Raw genomic sequence first — 5,947 nt, 5'->3', positions numbered from 1 at the left:
ATGACCAAATATGGAAGGTCAACAGTTGGCCGTCAAGAATGTAGAAACCTGACCTTTATGATATTTTGGTCATTAGATCTACGACGAAAATGTTTTGGTCGTTAAATGTGTGACCAAAATTTTGGTCATGGCCATGTGCCTAAACCACGTAGGATCTTACATGGCAAGACGACGTGGCACAAGTGAACCACGTATGATCTCACGTGGCATGCTCAAGTGTCGCTTGTGGTGACATGGAATCCACATGGGATCTCACATGGCATGATTTCCCCGATCAGTTCTACATGGGCCGAGCCTAATAGTTTGGCCCATTTATTTTTAAGGCCATAATCATTTCGGCCCAATGATTAGGTTCGAGCCCATTTATTTTTATGGAAATAATCTGTTCAACGCAATTATTTGGTCAAATAGTGTCCATACTCTATTCGGACAAATAATTTGGTTTAAATAATCTAGTTGAATTAGTTCTAGGCCTTAATTTGCAAAGTTCTGGTGCACAAAAGCATGTTTCTAAGATAGGCCTATCAATCAATTATTTATGCACAAAAATAAAATAATTTACAATTACATCGTATCACAAAAAATACAATAATTTACAATCAGCTTGGCATGTCCCAATGATCATGTTCTTGGTGAAATAACGGTGTCCAAGAGCATTAATGACTCCGCAGGAGTACTTGGTGGTCTTGAAACTTCTAGGAGTATTTGGAGCTGCCGGAGCTAACAACTACCTGCACAGACCAAATTAAGGGTGCTGAAAAGAGCTAACAAAATTCAATACTAATGATTGAATTATAATGATAATTTAAAAGAATAACAAATATAAAACATTGGTAATTAAACAATCTAGTATACAACGGTTGAAAGTCAAGCAGGACTAAAACATGAAACTAAATAACACATAAAAACTAGACTAATTCGTGCGATTCTCAACCTAGTCTAAACAAAGAGAACTGATAATTCAATTCAACATTTTTAGATTTAATTTTCTTAAATGACAGATTAAATGTTGAAAAGCAAGTAGTGAATCAGAATGACCTGTAGAAATAAATCTACATCCAAATTTGTTTTATTATAGACTATTAATAAGTATATACAGACTATTATTAACTATATAGATATACTATGGTAATTTTATTAATGCCCAGGTTTGTAATTTTATTAGACCTATTTCTTAACTCGTGTCGACTCATCGCATGTCAACTCATCAACCACGAGTCTTCAATCATCACGGCGAATGAAGAGTCGCTACCCCAGTACGACTCGTCGACTAAAAAACCTTGAGTCTAGGTGAGGCTAGTAGCAGTTAGCTGGGAATGAAGAACACAAAAATCTGAATAGAAGTTAGCTGGGAACAAAGAAATGTGAGAAATGGCAGAGAAGAACACAAAACGAGCTAGTTATTTTTACATAGGAATGCTACACACAGTTCTTGGGAAGGACTGGTATTGTCCGTTAGGTATTAATTGGACATTACTTGGTAAAATTGAGTGCCTTTGAATGAAGTAACAAAGACAATATTTGATCCGTCTAATTGAATTATTTGGCCACACTGTTTTTTCACTGAAATTAATTGTTGTATAAATAAATATGAGTGACACGTAACTACAGATGTTGTCATACATAAATCCAACTGAAATAACGGATGCGTACAGAGATTTTGACATACATAAAACTTGTTGTCGCATGTAACTACAATCAGATATGTATAAACAACATAATGAATTTTTTTTCTTGATCTGCTAGTCAGCACGTCAACCTTCAGCAAGAGTTCTACAAGACGACACTTAAATCTCTTGTCTTGAAGGACTTCTATAGTAATGCAAGGTGTTTGTTAGTAGATCAACAAAATTTTGGAGACATTCTAAAACCAATCTAGTAACTAAACTAACATACAAGTGCAAATCAGTGTTACTTGGCGAAATATAATGAGCAGTACTACTTGAAAAAGTCTATAACTTTTGCACGAGACCAACCAGAAGAACACATATTTTAGTCATGTAATTTATTAATCGATCACAAAGCTTTCTAGGGGAAAACAACAATTTTCATTGATTAAGATAGACAAAGTTAGGCATACTAAATCCAGACTATTGCTGGCTCAACCAGACTCATCCTCCGGCAACAAAAAAATTGAAATCTCCATTCTACATAAATAAATGGGATGATAGTGTAGAGTCGCAACATTTTATACAAGCAAGCTACATGTGTTTGTTGTTGGTGCCAAATACCTGCAGGTAAGGGGCTAGACGTGTGAAAGTCAATGTACTTGCTACTCGAATAGAACACGATGCCTTGAAGCATTTAGGTCGTAGGCTGTCGTCGCTTCCGCATAGCGCCCACTCTATGTCTTTCCCTTCTCACCATCTTCATAAACCTCTTGTGGCTCTGACACATTTGCTAAGCACAACAAGATATAAAAACAGAATGGTAAGCCTAAAAGGCAGAGCCAAGCTGACTAACATGATTGATCAACAAATACTAAAGCATAGCTTCTACTCCCTTTGTAAAACGTCTCATATATGTTTACAAAGGAAGTATACATCAAGCCACATAAATTCTAAAAATAGCAGCAAATCAAGCAATGTACAGATAGAAGTATAACATGAAACACATGAATGATTTAGGTGGTCAACTGCTATTGTGGAACAAAAGTAAATCGATTGTATTAATAAAATCGAAGAATAAGAACAAACATATATTTCCCAATGTTGTCCTCCTAATCAGAATGCATTTGTTAAAGTTATAGTTACCTAGAGCCAAATTCATATCTAATTATGAAAAAAATCACAACAACTCAATTTAAAAAATCATAGTTTAAGAACTAAATAGAAAACAAGAACATGTGACAGATTTCCTAATTGAGAACTAAATTAAATTAAATTGCCTCGTAGGTAGCAAAGAATGAAGTGGCGAATTTCCTAATGGAGTCCCCTCAACTATGAGGATTCATATGGTAACATGTTCTGGTAATAACTACATAGTTTATTTACTGGTCTCTATTAGGATGGGCAAGACATCCATGAGAAAAGAAGACATCCAAGTACTAATATCTTGGATAATACAGAGCCTAGCATTAATTGATGAACGACGTGAATCATTCCATGGTCCGGTGCATATATCAATAATCCTCCTTCTCGCTATTCTAAAAGTAACATTCAGAAGTCCCCTCAACTGCATTATTTGGGAAAGGTCACTTATTTCCTGATATGCTGAACTCCATATATGAATTGGGAAGCTATGCTGATATGAAACCAATACACTACTTGTTGGACCAGTGTAGCACGCAATAAGCCTGCACAAAACAAGGCAACATCCGTTAGAACATACAGAAGCCAACTCATGTAGAATATGGAAAATCAGATATCTGTGTCATCTTGATGTAATACATCACTTATATGCAGTACTGCTTATATGAGCATTCAATATTATTTTTCTTTGCGGCACACAGTATTGCCCACATTGTCTTTTCTCCTGTTGATGTAAAAAGTTCGACGGAAAAGCTCAATACGATTACAGTTAAATAAACTTGCACATGCAGGCAAGACACCGACTCCTATATTATTTGAAGAGGGTATTTCGCACATATTCAGGCAAGACACACGCAGGCAAGACCCACGGATTCAGAGACCCACGCGATTTTAATCCTATGTAATATCGCTAAGCAGAAGCTGGTATAGTGGTATACTCCTTCTCATAAGTAATGTTAACTGTTAATATTAATATCTGGAACGGCGTTAATGGGATGGACCTTTTGGAAGTCTTCTTCTAGCATAGGAGCGATCCTCTCGAGGCCAGAGTCGACCCAGTGTGGAAATATGAAGGGACGATTGATCTGAGCGGAGTTCATCCTGAGGAGATCGGGGAAGAGGCGCTGGAGAACAAACTCAAGGACATTACTCTGGTGAAGGAAAACCTCAGGAGCTCCAAGAAGGTGCCTCCTTTCTCGGCGGAGCAGCTATTGAATGAGGTAAGCCATCAAGCTTCTATACTGAGTGAATTTCTTCATTTCCTTAACTCCCATTTGTGATTTTGCTTCGAGGACGATGACGATGATGACTGCGATGATGAAGAGACGGAGGAGAGCGAAGACGAGCATAGAGACTAGGAAAAATCTTCACCATCTGATGAAGTTCCGATCACGACCCGTTCCAAGGCGCGTCAGGACCCTTGAGTCCGTTATGATGCCCCGAAAACTCCATCGATGGTGACGACGAGTGTGTCGCCAATGCCGACTCGCACCTCCAAACGGGATCGGAGCAAGCCTGAGGCGCTGCCGGAGCAGGGCGCCAAGCAGCCCAAGAACACAAGCTCCAAACCTCACAAGGCCGTTCTATCGCGCATCAAGGTTGACGCACCCGTGGCATCGGTGTAAGTATTTTCGCTAAGTGATTCGTCCCAGTTCGAGTAACGTCTTCTGAGTGATAATTGGATTTATGTTGTTTCTGTTGCACGGCTGACACTTCGACTACTTCACTGGAGCCCAAGACCTCTGACAAAGGTAGAGCTAACGTTGATGTCGCTTCATGTAAAGGTAACCCTTGAGCCTTTCTGGTGATTCATTCGAGATTCGGGCTTTGGCTATACACGTGGTCTTTTGGATGTCTTGTGAACATGTGAAGAGCTGTGAAACGTGATTGAACTCAATGCTGACTCCCCCTCTGTAGTTGGAGAAGTGCTGAAGCAGGCTCCGACTCCCAGCCGAGAGAGCATCAAGGCAAAGGCTCCCGTTGTGCAGGAGACCGCCTCGACTCAGGCGTCACTAGGACTATATCTGCTGACCACTCCATCGTCTCTCCCCATGGATGGCAACATCTTCCATCCACCATACCCTGGAGGACCAGGAGGGCGCGCAAGGAAGCCTTGGTTCGGCTGGACATGATGGTTGGGCGATTGAAGGAGGCGTACGTCGCGAGTGAAGCCGTGGCAAAGAACATTTAGGTGAGTCCTTCACGTGCACATTTGTTTGTGAATCTGTTCCGAGTAGGAATCCCGAGTGGGCAAGCTCGGAGGCACACCCAGTGGGTGTTTGCTTTGAGTTGGATCACACTGAGCGGACCCACTGGGTGTGGTCCCCGAGGCTACTGTAGACAGTGGCAGTCGGTTGTAGTCTTATTTTCCTTATGTGTTTGACAAAGTCTAGTAGGGTGCGGAGCCCTTTTATTTCTTCCATATTTCAAGTGGGGTCTTTTGAAGGACAGCGCCACTTTATCTCTTCTCAGGCTAGAGTACCACGACTGTTAGATCATATTTCTCCATATGAGGTTTTGGTAATTGACGACAATCCCTATGGACTAATGGTTGCCTTAAGTTATATTTGTAGGATTTGTCCATAGGCACTTCTTGAAGTCCATGTGTTGGTTTCAAGGATTTTATACAATGACCAAGGTTCCATTCAAGGTTTTATCCAAATATTGATCATAAATACACAATTGATCAAGACTAAGTCTAAGAGTGAATCAAGTTGATCAACACACAAAGCTGACACGATGTACCGAGAGGGATCAAGTGATCCCATGGTAAGGTAAGCATTGTCCATTATGCTTTGTGTACTAATCCAGGTCTTCATGAGAGTTCTTTGTGGGGTTAGGTGTGTTTCCATGGTCTTGCCTCAAGAGGAAGATATCATTCAACCCATGAAGGATGACATCAAGTGGTGATCGTTATCAAGAAGTGGGTGTGCAAGTTCAAGTGGAGCATCACGAAGATATCTTGCTTGAAGCTTGTCGTCCATTGCGGTGGCAATGGACTTGTGAAGATGTGCTGAAGAGTGGCTCACCATAGTTGAGTATGCGGGAGAAATTTACAAGTCTTCATCGTGCCAGCGCCATCAACAAAGGTGTTCCATCTTGAGGAAGTGAAGATCATCATCATCTAGCTCAAGTGGACTAGGTGCAAGGTATAAGTTTTCCATTGATAGTTTTTTCTATTTTAGAATAGATTGATG

General features: G+C 40.3%; 1 long non-coding RNA gene across 1 annotated transcript; it reads right to left on the bottom strand.

The window, feature by feature from the left end:
- Window positions 1–549: 549 nt before the first annotated feature.
- LOC123403166 lies at window positions 550–2,317 on the bottom strand. Its single transcript, XR_006611417.1, has 2 exons — window positions 2,232–2,317; window positions 550–731 (listed from the first exon to the last, which is right to left on the bottom strand). It is a non-coding gene; the product is annotated as an uncharacterized LOC123403166 (long non-coding RNA).
- Window positions 2,318–5,947: the final 3,630 nt, after the last annotated feature.

Source organism: Hordeum vulgare, chromosome 6H, assembly GCF_904849725.1.
Source record: "Hordeum vulgare subsp. vulgare chromosome 6H, MorexV3_pseudomolecules_assembly, whole genome shotgun sequence".
Taxonomy (NCBI): domain Eukaryota; kingdom Viridiplantae; phylum Streptophyta; class Magnoliopsida; order Poales; family Poaceae; genus Hordeum; species Hordeum vulgare.
Note: the sequence above shows the minus strand (reverse complement) of the source record. Positions and strands in the feature narration are given on the sequence as shown.